Source organism: Temnothorax americanus, unplaced genomic scaffold (assembly GCF_048541705.1).
Source record: "Temnothorax americanus isolate GAGA-0224 unplaced genomic scaffold, ASM4854170v1 Scaffold7, whole genome shotgun sequence".
NCBI lineage: Eukaryota > Metazoa > Arthropoda > Insecta > Hymenoptera > Formicidae > Temnothorax > Temnothorax americanus.
This window is the reverse complement of record NW_027509792.1, coordinates 6,124,750-6,144,573: the sequence shown is the minus strand read 5'-3', so window position 1 is coordinate 6,144,573 and position 19,824 is coordinate 6,124,750. Positions and strand designations below refer to the sequence as shown.

The following is a 19,824-nucleotide window of genomic DNA, read 5'->3' as shown; positions in this document are numbered from 1 at the left end:
GCAAAATATAGTTTTCAAAGTTATATTTTGTCTGCGTCTGTCTCTCTGCGTGTGTCACATATATGTGCTATATTCGATTGAAGTACACGTTTTTATTGTGGAGAAGTATGTCGGCACTCGGCATATGTTCTTTCGTGAATGCGACACACGCGCGGAAATACGAAATAAAACTTTAAAGCTGTACTTTATGTTTAGGGCCGGTTTTATGTGCGCCATCCTGTATAATGATCGTGAGAGATTTGAATATTAGTTTCGTAATAATTGAACATTTTTTAGAAATTATACATAATTATCTTATTAAATGTATATCTATTTGCGTGATACAAACAAGATCAGATATACTCAATATGTGTAATCGTATATATATATATATATATATATATATATATATTCTAAGTTAATCGTATTGAAATTAATTTTAGAAAAAATGACAGGAATAATTTTATAACACTCTTATGTTAATTCTATTTTTTTTTTTTTTTTTTAATCTCGAGAAAATAAACTCTGAGAAAACAAAACGGTTCTGCCAACTAATATAATTATAATATAATTACTCTGAATGTGTTTAGTAGCTGCAACTATAATTTTATAAAATCGTGAGAACAAAAGTTATAGTTTTTAAAATTATCAAAATACAGTTGTAGCAACAAATGTGATGTTGGATATTAAAATTCGTAGTATGTCGCTATTAAATAATAATAAAATAGCGAAATTACTGTATATAGTTATGTAAATAACTTTATAGAAATGCTATAACAATTTTTTTAGTTTAGACATTTTTTTAAAAATACATAAAAATTAATATATATATATATATATATATATATATATATATAAATTTTTGCTAATAATATATTTTTCGTTAATAAAAAAAACTGTCTTACATTACTATAGTCTTGTATTCCATCCCAGCATATTTATTACAAATGGTCAACATTACTATGTTTCCTAAGTTTGTACATACAACTTATACATTTTTCGTATCGCAACTTCACAATACATAGTTGAGAGGCTATTTTTCCTTATAGTTTTCTGGTTGCTATCTTTTTTTCTCTGAGTGTAGCAAACAGCAGGAAACAGAATAGGGGAAATTCTTTGTGATACGTATATTATACATTTCCATAATATAGGGTATCTCGTATATTACGTAACTTCGTCGATATTTCTTTTCGCATTATTGTTATCGCTGTAGCAACGATCACTTCACTTCACTTCGTGTGCTTAAAAATCTCTAAGGTTCCGATCGTAAAGATTCGGTGAGGAATACGTCGTTTTATGACCGTAAAAATTAGAACAACAATATAGATGAGAAGTGCATTCGCGTCCGTATACCGTTCTCCGCAACATTCTCTGAATGCAGGCCATTCTCTCTTATCGCGATCTAACAAATGGAAGAAAATATCGAAAGCGCGTTCGCGCGTCTTCGGGGCTCGAGAGTTATGGACGTCGTTGCGAACGGATGCGCGTGACCTGCGATAAAAACGCAGATGCGGTGATGAACCGAAAACAGCGACCGTTTTTCATTGCGACTATAGATATACAGGGGAAGCGTGCAATCTGTTCCGGTGTAGCGCGTGAGTAAAATCGATTGGGAGGGATACGATGAGGCAGCGCTAACGCCAAGTTCGCGTTCCATTTAAAGCGCCGCGCCGGTGCGGTGGTCTGTGCAGCGGAAACTCTCCATCGTGTAACGCACGCGACATGCACTCGCGTGAGCGTTTCGTGCTTTGATAACAGAAAGCGCTAAAAAAGATTAAGCGATATTAATCCGTTAAATCTCGTAATTCCCTTTGAAGCTCTTTTAAAAAGAAAATGCATCATTTTTTTTCTCTTCTGATGAAAGCTCGCACCGGCAGAATTCATCTCTGATTGAAAAAGTGTGCGAAAAAATTTCTTATTGTACGAAATTACTAAATGAGTATACTTATTACTTTATTACTTTATAACTCAAGTTTCGGAGAAGACACGAAAGCATCTACCAAACTCTTTTTTTTTCACTTGAGTGGATATAAACGTCTTTATATAAGTCACTACGGAGTGGCGCGTGAGTGGAATCAACCGGAAGTTCCCAAAGCGGCTCAGCTATAATTCTCACAACGCGAAACCTTTTACCTTTTTTCCGGGATTAAAATGTACCGCCGATTACACTCTATGGATAATTGCAGACGTACGCGAAATTGCGGAGTAAAGAGGCGAAAGAAAAATCCGTTACACCGTCCGTAATCATGTCTGATTTTTATTTTTATTTTCGCGTAGCAAAGAACACATTATTGATTAAATTGGTACACGAAAAGAACGGTTTTGCTGAAATATCTAAAAATTTAGCTATGGATACAGATTTGAAAATAATTTTGCTACACCATCAAAATAATTTTCAGATCTGTTATCTGGCTAAATTTTTAGACACTTTAGCAAAACTTTCTTTCCGTATACGAATATATGTTGTTTGCAAGAAGATTAATTTAGAATTTTAGATTAAATTTACGTTTATATTACATCAATAGTAAATATTATTATAGAATTATTAAGATTGTATATAAATTGCGATGCTTATCTTATCAATTAAATTATAGAATAAAAAAATTGTAAATTATATATGCTATACAGACATTAAACTCTTTATCTTTTTTCTTATTTGCATTATTATTTTTTATCACTGTTGTATATATATCGTCTATTTTCTTTTCTGGTCGCAATCTCGAAAATCATGTGCATTTTCACACGATCGAGCATGATGTGTGGTTACTTTTACTTTACCATTTCCAGTTCTTGCTTCGTAACTCAATTACTTGATCGATAGAATCTTCGAGCGTACTGACATCCCCGACCGACTTGGATAATAAAATCACATGAATTTCCAATTGATCGAAAGCGCGCGATAAAACCGTAAGATATGGTAAGAATGAACGATAGACAGGAGATCGATTTTTTTTTCTCCTCGAATAGTTATAGAGCTATCGATATGGGCTACCTTGAAGGGAGCGCGTGAGTGGAATCAATTGGAAGATAGGAAGGTAGCGTTGTAGCATCCAAGTAGAAGTTCCATTAAGCCCGAGCAGCTCGAGAGGCATCAGCTCTCTTCGTACACTCGGGTAGTCATGCGACCGAACGACGCGTATGCTCGCAGCTGCAAGGCGATCAAGCAAGTTTCTTGGAACTCGGACTCGCGCAGTGCTACCCGGGACAATGACTTGTAATTAAGGGTAAGATCGACCGCTTGATATTCCGCGATGACCCGGAAACTACGGCGCCGGAAGCTTCGAAGCTCTCTTCTAATGGCCGACAACGATCGGCTGGCAAAAACTGCAGAGTTATTTATTTCACGTGAATCTATCTAACTCACGCCCGAACTAGTTCCGCTAGGCTCGAGCGAATAAATGGTATGATTTAAAGTTCATTTAGTTTCAGAATCCATGCTGTATAGAAACGCCCGGGTTATCAATTATTCGAGAAGCTCTTTACTTGATTTCGTTTCTTGTCTTTGTTTTGGCGACTTCTGGTGAACAAGTTTCTAGTAATTGCGACCATTTTCCCTCTACTGTAACAGAGATTCGCCGCCGGACCAAATTATAGGAATAAAAAGTAAGCTTCTTTTAAACCTCTGAGGAAGTATAGTTATTTTAGAAATAAAAATTTTTCCAAATAGGGAAAGCGGACAATACATTTGACATTGTTCCGGCACGGAAAATATCCTCGCATATCAGAGTGTAGTGACTCTTTTGGCGCGCGAAATTCTCTACACACAATAGGAAATTCCACAGATATTTTAGCTTTCAACTTCTGACGGGACAAAGCATATGTCTCTGGCCACGTGCCGTCCCTTTGGTACGCGCAAAGATCCGATCGTGCGAAATCGTGGGCGAGAATCGGCTCGCTTATTCAAGTGGAACGCGTGGGTGGGCCTCGAGGATCGGCTCGAAGACAAGACGCGAAGAGAGACGTCACTTAGAGATGTTCGAGAACGCGAAGTACAAGAACTCTCTTTCCGTGGAAAAAGGGAATTGAGAGGAAACGCTATGGCGCGGCTGGGATAGAAACGCGCCGTCGGTTGTTCGACACGTGATCGGAATACCTAGGTCGTCCTCCTTGAATTCCGCGTTTCCCTTCTCAGTGTAGCTGGGTTACGTTTCCGTGCGCCATGAAGCTCGGATATAATCAAAGCGTGTATCCCATGTCGATAGAAGCGCCATAATGGAATCAAACCGCGTCGAATCAAATCCACGGGGTCGAGATTCCGCAACTGATTATGATGAATCCTTTACGACGTTATCGATCGCCCAACGCGATATCTGTAGCCTCGGAGCTTTGTTCGGCCTTACTGCGCGCTCACGAATGAAATATGACGCTGGTTGATATTGTTTCCGCGACGGAAACCATAGCTATGCGTAAAGCGCGTCGCGATATCGTACTCGGAAATAAGCGAGAGGTTTTCCGGAATTCGGAGCGCGCGGGAGTGACGCGTGATAAACCGAGATAGAAAATGTTATATATATATCGTGTATGTGTAGTGTGCGCAATGAACAATATTTTCCTGATATGCCACATATATATGTCAGCAATTTGCTGCCATATTTAGTCAGAATAACTCTCGGAATAACTTGACGGTTAATTATCATGTCAGAAAATGACGCTATTGCGTCATGCATTATTTATCTAATTTTATCTTGTATACGCGAACACCGACATAGCTTACTATAGCAAATTTTACGAGAAAATTCCGCAGACGATCTACGCACGTCGCATCCCTTCGTATACATTCGTCTCGAGTCGTCTCGATTTGTTTCCAGGTCTCTCGGTTCGCTTTACTCGGTGCCTCAGTTGTGCGAAGCTTTTACAGTGTAAATGGAGAGTGCTTTCCATCGGCAGCAAAAAAAACAGTGGAACAAAGTGCTCCGTGATCTGTCGGTGTATTAGATAGCCGTACGATAACCATCGCGTATCGTTCTACAAACCACATCACGTCGTTTCGATGGCTCAGCCAATCAAAGTAATGATTGATCTTTCCATCGAGGATCTTGAACTTATAAAGACGATTACCGTTATTAAAGATATTTCAAGTAGTCCGTTTTTATTGCTTTCACAGAAAAAAAAACAAATCTTAATAATCCTGAAGATGAAAGAATGTAGGTAAGAAAGAGGTATATAGATAAAACGTTTATCAGAGAGGAGAGTATTTGATCATTGGACCGCGCGGTTTGCATTTATTGAGAGTTCACGAGAGATCTCTTGTTTTCTACAAGTATTCATTGCGATATTGCGTGCTTTGCATAATACATGCAAGAGATAAGATGTAAAAGACAATTGGCACGGCGAATTGTTATCGTTTAATTATACGGCAGCAATTTCATACATATATGTAGAAACAATGTATATGTTATACATATATACTTTATCTTAATTGCAAATCTTATTTATTTTCTGTAAAGTAAATATCAAATTTCATGGCTATACTTATTTAGTTTTTATTTACGATTTAGTTTTTATTTACGTTTTTTGTAACGATTATATCGCCGATGCTAGGGATAGAATAGAAAGACAAAATAACAGTTCTGTTCGGCAATAAACAGCAAAAAGCACATTTTTAATTCACATGCTCAAATATAACCCATATAGAATTTTACAATCGGTATTAGTTATACTGGCCCAGTATTAGGCCCTATGGGAATGTATTTTCTGCCGGATTTATAATCGCATTTCTGCCGAAGAACTGATTTTTATTTTTGCAATCGTAACGATGATTTATCGTGTGTGTATATTGCAACGCAAAACAACAATAACATGTAAATTACTCTTGTTTATTATTGCAATTTACTTACTTCTTGCGGTTGCGAGTCTTTTGTTATATCCGAAGAATTTTATTTGCGCAATAAGATTTCAAAAAGAATTAGCTCGTTAAATGCTCCAGAAATGTCCTGACAACGCGGCGACGTAGCAAACGCCTCCGCCTTTCATCTTTATTTTTGTGCTGACACTGTTGACAGTGTTAAAAGAAAAACCATTTTTGAATACGGTTACGATATCGGTACAAAGAGTCACATATGCTGATTTTGCAAATCGGTAAAGGTGAATTTTTGAAGTTTGAAAGCGTGAAACGAGATTGAAAACGATTTGTAAAAAAGAAAAGAGAGAGAAAGAGAGAGAGAGAGAGAGAGAGAGAGAGAGAGAGAGAGAGAATATGTAGAATGAAAAGAACAGGAAGACAGAAATGCGCGAAAGGAGAAGTAAAACAGAATGTAAAAGCAAATAACAGTCAAAGAAAGAAAGAGAGAGAGAGAAATGCGAGAGTGGTAATTAGCTGTCGTTCTAAACTCATATAGCCAACCGAATCAAGTACTTTTCTGGGAAAGTGCCTAATTCCATGCTCGACACGCCCCGTGGGGATCGAAAAGGTCTGCTACCAGTTACATTACCTTCCAACCCTGTTCATCACCTTCGACCATATACCAATAATCTCCTGTTAGCGTCGCTTTTTGCGGACTGAAACCTTTCCAAGGAGGATCCAACTTTTCTGAGCATGCGATACTTTTCCATTCCCCATTAAGGATCGCTCTGACGTCGGAGCGAACAGACTTACGTTATACTGCGAGATCGTTTTTGCGCCAATCTCTCTTTCAAAAGATAAGGGTACGACCAACTAAACACAAGTCTAGAAAAACGTGCCTTCTGCAAAGTGAGAACATTAGCAAGAGTGGCAAAATTTTAAAAGATCCTTGTTTTATTTTATCTTTATTTCTTACGGTCTATACCCGGCCTTTAATGATCTGTCAATGTTATTCATTTTTGTATGTGAAAGATAGTTATGACGAAGCACATGAAAATATTGTTTTTCGCTACACGAGGTTCAACAAACTCAATCAGTTTGTTAGCTGATTAAACGGCACCGATGAAACAGGACTCAATTTTTCGAATCCGCGAACGAGAAAAGGTTTATATATACCCGGCGCATATTCGCGTATAAATTCGTCACAGAGTACAGAGCGAACATGTAGTGTGCGCATATGCAAGCAGGGAAATTCGGTCTCGTAAAAATACGCACCGCCAATCGCAATCATGCATGAATTTACTCGGAATTCAAAAGACTGCTAATAACGCAGTAAATTAAATGTGACTAAAAAGCAACCTTCCTCGATTTTATATTTCCTTACATTCGATATTTCATCTTTCTCGTCTACGGAATATAATTCCATGCGCTGCATTCCACGTACTGCATTTATCTGCATCAAGTATATTAAAATATATCGATGTAACAACGACTTATTTTATCATAACCATCACAAAAGTAATCGATTCCAAAGAACTAATTTAATATCGTTTTTCTATTTCATGATATGCGATATATTCATTTAATATATATCAATTTTTTTTTTTGAAATTTACATTATCGCAAATGACACTTATACAATATTAATTATAAACTTTTGTTTATTACTACAAAAACGTTTTTTCGCAAAAGTTAAAACTTAGTTAAATCTCAAAGTAACGGCTATAATATCGTTCAAGGGCAATTATTTAAATTCTCCATCCTGTGACAACATCGTCCGTATAACATTGTAAGAATAATGACGTTTACATTGATTTGTAGGGTAATGTAACGTCGTAAAAGCTAAAGTAAAAGCTCCATTTTCCGAGGGAAGACCGCGCTACCGCTAGAAATACTTGGTTTAATTTAGCGCAAGGTTCAGCAATTGTGCGCCAATAAAACCAGCCTTATCGCTCGAGAATTGAAGCGGTTAAACTTAATTTGATCTCTTAAATCAGCACGCTGAGATTTTAATCAGCCCTTAGAAGCTTCGGGAGCAGTCGGGACTATCTTCAACTCCGTAGACGGCGTAGACGGTATGTTTCTCTTTCATAAAGCGCGATTAAAGACTCTCAGAAAAGAAAACCAAACGGTCACCTTTCTTCACGGAGTCTTCTTTCTGATGCCAGTTCTTCTCTCCATATTTTTCTTATTTCTCCGCGTCGTTTAAAGCCTACCCTTATAATTTTATTTAACGTCCTGCGGGGCGTTTTGTCTCTCCTCCGTTTCGTTCCCCCATCCTATACTTTTAAACAGTTTCTTGTAACTTTCACAAACAGGTGTCAACAACCTTATGACTCACACAGTAGCACTATTACGGCGCAATTTAATGTTTTATTTTATTTATCAAAAAGAAATATATTATATATAAATTTTATACGTGTACACATTTTATATCATATATTGTACATTTTCGTTCCTTTTTCCGCATAAATAACGTTTTAGTTCACGAATCAAACTTCCTTATCACTTTGCTTCTGACTCCTTTGAACTCTAACAAACGATAGATTGACGTAACCATACAAAATGATGGCAATCTTCAATAACTCTATTCCAATGTTCAGTTGTTCTAACCAACTCGGTTTCAAGCTAGGAAGCTTGCACGCCACAGAACCGACGTCCAAGCATCACAAACTAAACTCCACTTTGTCCAACGCATTGATCCGCGAACGATATTAAAAGACCCCACACAAACCGGCAACATACACGACCGTGGCTTTTTCAGCATCTTCATTGCCTTATTCGTTACTCTGTAGAGAGGAGGGAGGAGGCATTGTATCTCGAGACCGGGATGCTTTGTAACCGGCCAGTTATTTAAAATCCAGCAACGCTATACGCGATGCCGATAATCGCTATGCCCGCTGGGCGTAATTAGAGCGGACCAGACGAGTTTATTATCTTCCTTTGAACATTCTAACGAACGCCCCAAAGCTATGTGAAACGCGCACGTTACACCGAATTGTCTTTAGTCCAGCTTAGCCTCTTCTTAAACATAAAATAGGATATGTTATTGTTGTCCATTTGGCGAAACCTTGGATCACGATATTGGCAGTATTGCCCTGTCGAAAATATAATCGTGGTAGCATTGAGAACAATGCATCATACAAAATCAAAATACAATGATATACCTGTCAATATGACGTTTTGTTCTGTTATAACTATTAATCTGTGTCATCTCGTCTTTACGGTTTTCAGTCTGCGGAAATGAAATAAAACGCTCGTTAAACTGTGAAAATACATTTTCTATATATATATATATATATGTATACATACATATGTATACATATAAGACAAAAAAATGTTTAATATTTTGGAAGTCTTATTATTGCCTTCCCTATTAAAAAAAAGAAATTTTATTTAATAAATTGTATTGATATACAAACGACATATTATTTTCCTCGTGCTCAAATTTTATATTTGTTTTACGAAAATGCATTGACTAAGTATATCTGTTTATACAAATAAATATTTAGCATATACGCATTCTCTTTAGAAGGACGTAAATATCTATTTTTCTTCTTACTTTAACAATATTTGCTATATAAGTAAAAGTAAATAGTTGTAAAGTTATTTTCAGTGGATTCAACTATACATATGTAAATAAATAAAGGAATTCTTTTGAAACTAAATAAAAGCGTTCAAGCACTTGCTTTGCTTTTATTCATACACATACAACGCATCTAAAGTCTTCAAGTACATCTTATCTAAAGTTTTCAAGTTATGGCCTCTTAGAGTCGACAAGGAGAATACCCCTTGGTCGTAGAAAAATGAAAAGAAAAAAGATATCGCTCTAACCGTAAAAGAACGCAACAGAAATCACGGATTTTCTTGATTTTCTTCGCATGAACGGCAGCAGATGTAATTTGGCTCGGCGCCGGAGGGTAAGGAAGATTAAACTGTAAAAAAAACCAACGACCGGTTTAATCATAATAATTCTAATTACTCGAGAACAAAGTCAGAAGAGAGATAAAGTTACTAGGAAGAAACAGATGTGAAAAAGAGAATGAAGAGATGCGTTAGATTGCGAAAACGATGGGAGAAAAGTTCAGTTGCATCAGCTATTACCGCTCCTTTTTTCGCATATAAATCACTCGGACACGAAGACAGAAAAGTAAATCTTTTTTTTTGCCTCGCTAATTTTCCACTCGCACCGAGAAAAAGCTGCGATGATGCTTTGTCTATACGTTTCCTGTTCTTTATCGTAAATCAGATTCGTCCACCACTTCCCCTTTTCTTCTCGCTGACCCTATCGTGCTTTTCCTCCCTCCCTACTTGATCCATTCTTTCAATTCCAATCGACCCTATTTCTCGCGAGGTCGTTAATCCTAATTTTCATTCGGTCTTTTCGAGCGTACCTCTCTTCCTCGATAAAATGAGACCAGCATTGCAACTATTAATTTTCTCACCTATATCTTTTCATGAACAATTACCTACGTCTTGCAATTACTCAAGGCTAATCTATAATTAAGATATTTTGTTTTTTGTCTTATTCTACTATTTGCATATAAGTTTGCATATTGATTTTTACATTACCTTACATTTCTTTCTATCGGTAATTAAAAAATGTAAAGGATAGAATTTTATAATTTATAACGAAATTATGCGGCTCTCATTTAGTCTTTCTCATTTATATAAAAAATAAAAAATACATTTGCAAGAATTCATGTTTAGCTGCGAGTTTACCGGCCTAAAACGAAAAAAGGCGATAGATGCTCTTGATCTTTAAATGCTAAGCAGAATCAGAGAGACTCCTTTTTCCGGCCCGATGCTCATGAAAACTAAATAATCGCATTGTAGAATACATTTGAACAGCGTTGCCTCTTGGTTCGTTTATCACGTTGTTCATAAATATCACGGTTTTGCGATTCAATCTGCACGAATGTTTCAGGTATAAAGGCGGTAAGGAATCTTTGTATAGCTTTGATCGTCGTTTTCATTATAAGGACATCCGCGACTGACGAACCACAGTATCTCCAAAGGGTACCCCACGTTAAGATAGGCAAAATGCCACTGTCAATGAAACGGAAAAATAACTGGATCTGCATAAGTACACTAGAAAAAGAATTTTCTACGATTTTTCCGACCATCCATCCCTCCTTTTCCTAGTAGCACCAAAAACCGCTTTTTTCGAAAATTATTTTTTTTCTCCGTTTTCTTCATGTTAAAAATTTTGAAAAAATTTGAGAATATAGCTTATAAAAAGTACTTAGCACACAATTTTTTTTAGCTTTAGGCGCGTTGAATACCTAACCTAAAAAAAATAAAGTAAATATTTGAATCAATTTTTTTTTAATTTCTTTGATAGTTGCAGGTCTAATTACTCTAGAAAATTGTATATTTTAGTGTTCTACATGTATTAGAATTTTATCAGATTTTTCGGAATGGTGGGCCGTACTCAAAAATGCGAAAAACCCTATTTTTAGCCACTTTTGGGCCTTTTATGGTCCCCAAATGATTAATAGTGCCTTAACTGACTCTAAAATAAACATAATATATTACTTTTGGATATATGTTGTCAATATTTGATACATTCCTATACCTACGTCTCATATGTTTTTGAGCATGAAATCAGTCATAACTCAAGGAGAAAATCCTAATTTTTGTATAAAAGTGCCTATTTTTCGTCGATTTCTGGATTTTTGGTTATTTTATCTAAGTTTTTTTTTGCATATGATTTTGCATATGATAGAATTCTAAAAATAATTCTAAATAGTTTTATTAAATAGAGAAAAGTGATTTTGATAAGTTTTTTTACATTGATCGGTTTTCTAAGTTCTTTCAGATGTAATTTTATTTAATTATATTGAAAACTATCGTATTTGATATTATTCAAGAAATTTTTATAAAAGTGTACTTCCAAGTATTTTTTAGTTGCTGATTTTATTCTCGAATACTTAAACATTGAAGTTAATGGTTATTTGATGATTAAACGATTTGAAGTGACGTAAAACGCTTAACGGGTGCATTAACCAAAGAAATGTTTTGTAAGTCATAAAAAGTTTGTTTGCAAAAAAAACGTCAAGTTCCAAACCTAATTTGCACGAAAACCCCGGATACAGAGATAAAAGAGATAACCATTTCAGTGACCATGGTCGTTGCAAAGGTCGTACACGCGAATCTCATTAAGCTTCAGATTTTTTTTCTATTTGATAAGAGAACATGTTCCACCAAAGTACAATTTTATGCGGACATAGAAATGCACAACCTCTCTCTTTTATGAATTTGTGGATCGTTATTTATTTTTTTTTTTTTTTCACAGTCTCCATAACACATGACGCGCAAAATTAAAAAATATGGCAGGATGAAAAAGCAATATTTTAAAGTAAAATCCGGCCGCTTGCATATTTATCCTGAGGAACTTGTTCAAAACAATATTTTTGCTAGCTTGTCATAAATATCCTATGCTTTAATATTATAGGCACATATATTTCTTTTCTTACTCGCCGAAGAGAATCGTGAAATTTAATTCATGCGAATACACAAGACGGATAAATAAGAAAAATCACCCTATTGAGGTCGCTTGAATGGTCGGCATCGTCGTTTCCAGAACCAGAAATGGTTCCTGAAAAACGTCGATGTTTTACCCTTACAATCTCGATAAAAGAGCATATTTTATGTATAATATACGTTCTCTTATGTATAACATCTTTCGTCAGAGAAACATACAATATGTATACTGAATATCCCATATATTATAATGAAATTTGATTTGTACAGTTGTAAGAAGAAGCATCAGAAAAAAAAGTTTCCAGTCACATGAGAACATTTCGTTTTTTTTTTTAAAGTAATTTGACTTCTTGATATATCGACCAAGTTTCAAACGAGAGGCATCAGTCGCAAAAAAGAATAAAAAGTTTTATATTACATCATTTATATAAAGATGATATTTACCATAAGTTGAATTTTAATTGCCGATGATTTTTTAACGGTGAAAGAAAATTATAAGAAAAAAAAATTTGTTATACATGTTAAATGTCTGTGTCTGCGCAATTTGTTCTAAAAATAACATCTTAAAATTGTTCTGCTAAATTATATGTGTATAACTGTCTTATGTATTTTCATAATCATGATTAAACGTTAATTATGTTATGTAATTTTATATCCCAGATCAAATCTATGTCAATAAATATATATCATATTTGAACGAAATTATAGTGGAGAATAAATGTACGAAAAAAAATATGAATGCGCGGTTGATTTTACGCAGAATCATTGTGACTCGGTTGAAAAAACTCTATTTAAAATCAAAGTATTTATATTTTTTTTACCATTTTTTGTGCAAACCGCAAAATGTGGCAAATACGAGTATGTGAGATATATATATTGATAAATGTATTTGGCATTTTCTCTATAGGATTATTATTATTGTACATGTACTTAATCTCATTCCTTCAATTAACATAAAATATATTATCGATTTGTCGACTATAAAGTTAAAAATAAACTTTTAGTGAATTCTTATACGATCCGACATGGAGAAAGATCCGAATGATCCTTCCGTGTGATGCAGCAACCCTCCGCAAAATGCCTTTTTCCGCAGGTATAAAAGTTTACGTTAAAGACGATGATTTTCCAACCCTCATAAACAGCACATGCTCAGAATCCAATTTTCGCGAATGCCTCGCAGCAGATGGAAGAACGGTATGAGGTTGATGCGATCTTGATCGACACTTTTCAACCTCAAAATCGGAGAGTCTAAATGGCGAGTTTTTGTATACAATATGATACGATGTATAAATAATACTATGACAATGTAACACGCTAGGAGTATATCTTACAACAAAAGTTATAATGCTAATTAATAACCGGATAATAAGTAAATATAAGAATGTCTCACGACATGTATGCTATATATTATATAATATGATTTAAAATCGAAACTACCATTATATGAAATGCATTTTGCAAACAAAATATTAGATTTATTTTACAGAAAAATTTATTGCACACATATAGAATGTTATTCTTTATGATAAAACGCTTGATTACGAAACATGAATTTTCAAAAATTGAGCCAATCAGAAAATATCAGTGCTCAGTACCTGTGCTGCATGTAAATGCTAATTGAAAGTTACAAGCACATAGCAGTCTGTAAAATTTTCAACATATATTTTCGGTATATACGATTATGCAGTCCGCGGATGAAAACTGAAACTGCAAAGGCGACAAACCGATGCGTCGCTATTTTGTGAAATGTAGCCAACAGATTTCGCAATAACGTTGCATGCCTCATTATATCCGAAGTTAACTGAAGAAGATGGCCTGTAAATTCTCGGCTCTGACTTGTGTGTGAAAGACGTTCTCCCTTAAAAACTATTATCCTACCTAAGCAAAAGCTGCAGGATTATACTACACCGACCCGCTGTCCTTATTATACAGTAGCTGCCGAGGTATATTACATGGGCTACATTATAGCATATTGAATGGCATCGTAATGTGCATTAAACATATTAGATCGAGCTATACCGTGGGCTTCAGGTAAAAGCACGAGTAAAAAGGGATGATTTATGCCTCATCCCATATGTGCAACCGCGGGAATCTTTTTCGTGCAAGGGTATTCCATCTCCTTGTTCTTAATTTTCTCCTAATACGCTCAGTCATGTCGGCTTACTTACACGGCATCGTATATACATATATAAATTTACTTACTTACGATTAAGTAATCGATATTGCAACGGGCGCGATAAAACGGATCGTCAAATACCATTCGCGTGGCATTCGAACGTTACGACGAATGTAAATTTAGACATTAGCATAACACTTGTACGACTACGGTAATGTAAATCGTTCGGCTTGCGCGTACAACGTGCGCTGATACACGTTTGGTTTATAGTTAATTGTTCTACAACACTCTGTTAATGAAATCAATATCTTTTTATTTTTATATATAATTTTTTGTCTATAACACACAGAATATAAATTTGTCGGGTCTACGAAACTAAACGATGAGAGTTTCTGATTGTCGATTGAAAATATTTTTTTATTGAGCTGCAACAACATAAAGCACGGTGATAACGTGATACCATCACTGTGAACCGTATAATTATTCCCTCCTGTTAGCAAACAATATGGATCTGTATGGGAAAGCAAAACAACGCAAAGTGACATCGTACGAATCGATGCAATTTTCTGTGTTACAATGCGGCCATTTCGATGTACCGCGTGCGATACTATCGTGCTTGTTTTGACATGTCCACCCAAGGCGGTTGCGCATTCGCTATTCGACATTACTAGACTACATATTATGCTCAAAAGGAATAACAGCGACGCCTTATCTTTCACGCGAATATGGTCGAAAGATATTTTATCATAGGGAATAAAAATATTCTGTACCGCCAGGCGTTTCTCCTCGCATCCTGATGGGAATGGCACTGACTGGCAGAAGCAGCACAACATTATGCAAAGTTCATTAAAACCGAGCTCCAAGAACGGCTGCAGTGCAAGCAGCCCTTCTTCTCCCTCCCTCTCTCTTTCTCTCTTCCGCCTCTCTTCCTTCTCATATCGCTTCTGAAGTCATGAAGCGTTCCTTCTCTATCCTCTAAACTTGGCCAACTTTACTTACAACCATCTCAGCCCCGCCTGCGAACTTGCTGGCACCTCTTGACCCTATATAGAGTGATTCGTGGCGTTACAAGTTGCACGTAAGATGCGGTCGCGCAAGTCACTTGGGCAGTAAAAGATTAACGAGATTACATGCTCTGGTCGCCTCAACGCGTACAAATACATCGCTCCATTAAGATGCTTGAATATTTTCTTCCTCTGCATATTGCTGTGTACACATTCCCACTCTGGCAATTAATCATGAAAATTTACATTGAAAACATTGCGTTTTCAAAAGCATTGCGTTTGATTATATCTCCAGGCTCCAAGGAAAAAATGGTTTTTTTGTTTTTTTTTATATACAGTTGTTTTGAGCACATTAAGTTTTATCTCCTTTAGCTTTTTTTGCGAGTCTCATTTCTAATATCGTGTAAAAAAATAGTAAAACGCTTTCCAAATAATTACAAACAACATGTTCATCCTGTTTTTTTTATTAATTACGAGCAAATTATTATACTTTACTGATTCTCTATCGGGTTAAACGATTTAATTGCGATAACTTCACTAACTCACATTCCGCACGTACAGTTCGCCGAAATCGTTACAAGTTCCCATGTGATCGCCTGGCAATCTGTCCTGTTCGAATGGAAACGTAATTATCGGATAACATCACTACATGGAATTTCGACTTGTCCATATAGCACGATGACGTATAAATCGTGTACAGATTTTCGCCACTATCCGAAGGTAAAGGGTTCCTACGAGACCTTATTTCGTAAGCCGAAATGGCGTAAAGCGAAGAAGCAATGGGAAAAATTTTTTTCGTAAAAACGAAGATCTTCGAATTTCTTTCGGCTAGCGAAAACAGCTATATAAGTACTGATGTCTTTCGTAAAAGCGAAGTGGCATAAAGCAAACTTTCGAAAAGTGAGAGATACCTGAACTGCAGTAAGTGGAAGTGCCGCTCGGAATAGCTACGAGGAATAATAGATCAAGATCTCGATATACATTTAAATTTAAATATATCTCGCGTGAAAAAGTTATGAGAAAATGAAAATTTTTCGGGGTAAAAGCAAGGTCAAATCTTCGGGTAAGTATCGGACAAAGTTTGCGCGCGCATAAAAATTTTCAGAGGCGTTCCGCACCGTCGCTTTTAACTTTGTAACAAAGTAACGACGTGATGTGTCAAAGAAATATATACAAACGGAATTTTCGACATATGGATTTAACCATTGCCGCAATTTTGTCCGCAGCAACGTACGATTGCAATAATCGTTTATTTCGCCTTTTATAGTTAGACATTAAAAAAAAATGATCCTGCGTAGAAATTACTTAAAAACGAAGCAACTCCGCAAAAACGTTAATTTCGTGAATTGTTAATTGTATAAAGAGGTAAATGATTTTGCATATCTAGAATAACCGATGCAAATATAATTCAATCACTCAAACCTTTTGGAAATCGTATCATTTGCGTGCAAATAAGCTGGGCGTTAAAGTCAAATATTCACAATTGCAATATATTTGAAACATATAGGTATGTGAAGCAACTGGGACAAGTATATGAGTAAATTAAACAATTATCTGCAATTTATACATTCTGATCGTATTATCAATTTATCAAAATTATTTTAATTTTATTTTTTTCGTAAAATTATTTTGACATTTTATATGCGTTTATACAATTCCTCGAGATAAACGTAGAATGTCCAATGATATTACCAACGATTTTAAAGACAGATTTTCTCAACTATTTAAAATTAATTTGTCGTTAATTGTGATCCCGAAACGGTAATTAGTTTTAGCAAATAGTTAAATACTAATTTAACTACCATTAGGTAGTTAAATTCGAGTGAACTTTATTTGTGCTAAAGTTGCTTTATTTAATTACTGAGATGAATAACTTTAAATGATAATATCAGATAATAGCCGTCTCTTTTATTATAAGTTTTTTTTAGAGAAAAGTTAATTCCCGATTATAAAGAATATCTGTCGCTACAAGTTAAGCCGGAAGTTTGAAACGTATAGCATCGCAAATTAACACAATAAGATTCCTAGAGTGTGAATGTTAGCCCGTGTAGAAGAAATTTTATGACTCGTGAAAACTTTTAAACTCAGAACGCGAGAAAAGAGAGGAATCGGAATCCGGGGCCAATGGCGAATGTAAAACGAAATGAATGTAGCAGTGCGGACACGATATACGGAAGATGTTTGGCATTGAGCCACGATTCTCAACGAAATAAACTAACGACGAGATATACCATGGGGGTTGGCGACGAGGTAGATCGATTCGGAGATAAATAAATTGCAATGATGGCGCAGTCTCTTTTCTCCGTTGTCGTGCTTGCGCGTACCGAAATATATCGCTCGGAATTAATAGCGCGTCGTGACGGCGCATCGCCGCGAGGGAGATTTAAATCGGACGATATATCGCCTCTTCGCGTCCTCGTTGTGCACCGATTCTTGGAGGCCGGCGTTTTCCGAGAGCTTCTGCAGGAATACGTTATCTGATAACATTCTAATAAGAGTCACGAAGCAATATCGTTTAATTTGGCCTAATTCCTTTATGTCTCAATAAAATTGGTTCTTCTACGTGACATCGATTCCTGGATTGTGCCTTGCGCTACATTTCACACCAGCATTTTCGGAGAAGAATATAAGAATTGTTGCCTAACGATTCTTGCCGAAACGTGCGGCGGTACGTGATCGAACTTAGACATTGCGTCGTGATTCTTATATTAAAGAGATATTTAGATATATCTATTTGAAATGAAATCGCTAGCACATATCGATGACGATGTTATCGGAGTCCAGGGTTCTGGAGTGTGAAACTTGAAACTTCCGTTCTAAATCCAGTCAGGTCTTTTATGCTAATGTAATTTAGAAAACAGCGCCGCGGCTTTTCCATTAGCGCATTTATCGTCCTAATTGCAGATATATATTTTAGCTATCAGAAACTCGTAATGCGAAGTCACTCTTTTCGATTCTCGAAGTTCCATGAGGAGGAAAAAATGTGAGCAGTAGGAACACTGCAATAAGTATTAAGACCGTATAAACTCTTTTAATAGTGTCAAGTGCAAATTTCAGTATGTTTTTAATATGTTTTTAATATATTTTTATTTGCTAGGTGAAAAGATCACTTTTTAATATCATACACGAAACTGTAGATTTAATGCAATTTTATATAGAAGAGCAATATAACGCAGTATCTAATGCCAATAGCTCTTAACAGCATCCTGATAAGCGAGTAAAAGCTTGTGACGCACTCGACTTCGAAACCGGTGATCTCTTGAAATCGTTAACCGCTAGTTGCAGTGTGAGCTTTAACGAAAGGGTCGATGAGCGAGCCATTAGAAGGACTAACGCGATACGTGATACGTCCCATTCCGTGTCCTCAATTGCCGCCGCCTTTGATTTCACTGCATCGTCGAAATCGAGATTGGATAATGATACGTGAGATCGTATTTTTCTCTCGTATTCGATGTGCAAGGTATCTTGATCCTATGACCCAATCTGAGATTTTTCTCAATTACTTCTTTGCTTTTAAAGATCTCAAAACATATATATATCATTAATTTATCGACAGAATTTCCTACATATGAAGAAACGTTAAAAGCGACTATAAATCTGTAAACATTTCAAAAAATTTTTAAACCGCTTTCTAAATTTAACACGAGCATTTCAAATTTCTGAGAGATAAAGCGATTTAAATATCATGTCGACAATATACGACGTCTCATACCGAATACATAAATGCAAGGAATTACTTGTTTCATTATTCAATTACTCCTACGCTGTTTAATCATACTTTAATTAAACTCCTCGCACGCGCTGCCCGTGGGAAAGTTTAGAAGTTAATACCCGTAGAGACGGCGATACTTTCATATTAGCGCGGCAGTCGGCCGACTTACGAACGCCAGTATAAAACGAGTTAATTACGTTATGGCAACGATGCGCCGCGCATCTCTTCCTCCTTTCCCCGTTGTTATTTCCCGGCGCGTGAGAACACTCCGCATCCAGACCTCGCGTTCTACGTGAGACTTTTGCTTCGCGACACCGGGAATTCTTTATTTTTATAATATGTATACGTTATCCCCCCCCCCCGAGACGTTATCTCTTTCTTGTCCGACGTCTAATTGCTTTACGCTAACTGCTTTATTAATGGCTCTGCCGTTATTAGTATTTATAATCTCTTTAAACAACCATGCATATATCACACATAAATAATGTTCATTTGCCGTAACTGATCTGACAGCCCGTGTTGGATAAAATGATAATTAAGCTTATAGCAATCACATCTCTCGTGCTGCTTCGCTTGCTTCTTAAGTAATCAAATTGTCTGCAAACGAATTTTGCTAGCGCGTATATTTTCCGACAATTTTTTAGTCTTAATTAGGACTCGACACTGCGATAAAATTATCTTACGAAAATCTTACACTGACACGAAACACAGCGTTACACCGGGATTTTCAATTCACGGATTACTC

At 36.0% G+C, this 19,824-nt stretch overlaps 1 protein-coding gene across 7 annotated transcripts in view; it reads left to right on the top strand.

The window, feature by feature from the left end:
• LOC143905935 (zwei Ig domain protein zig-8) overlaps positions 1-19,824 on the top strand; it is a 131,089-nt gene that overhangs the window by 82,615 nt on the left and 28,650 nt on the right. The gene's annotated exons all lie outside the window — the stretch shown is intronic.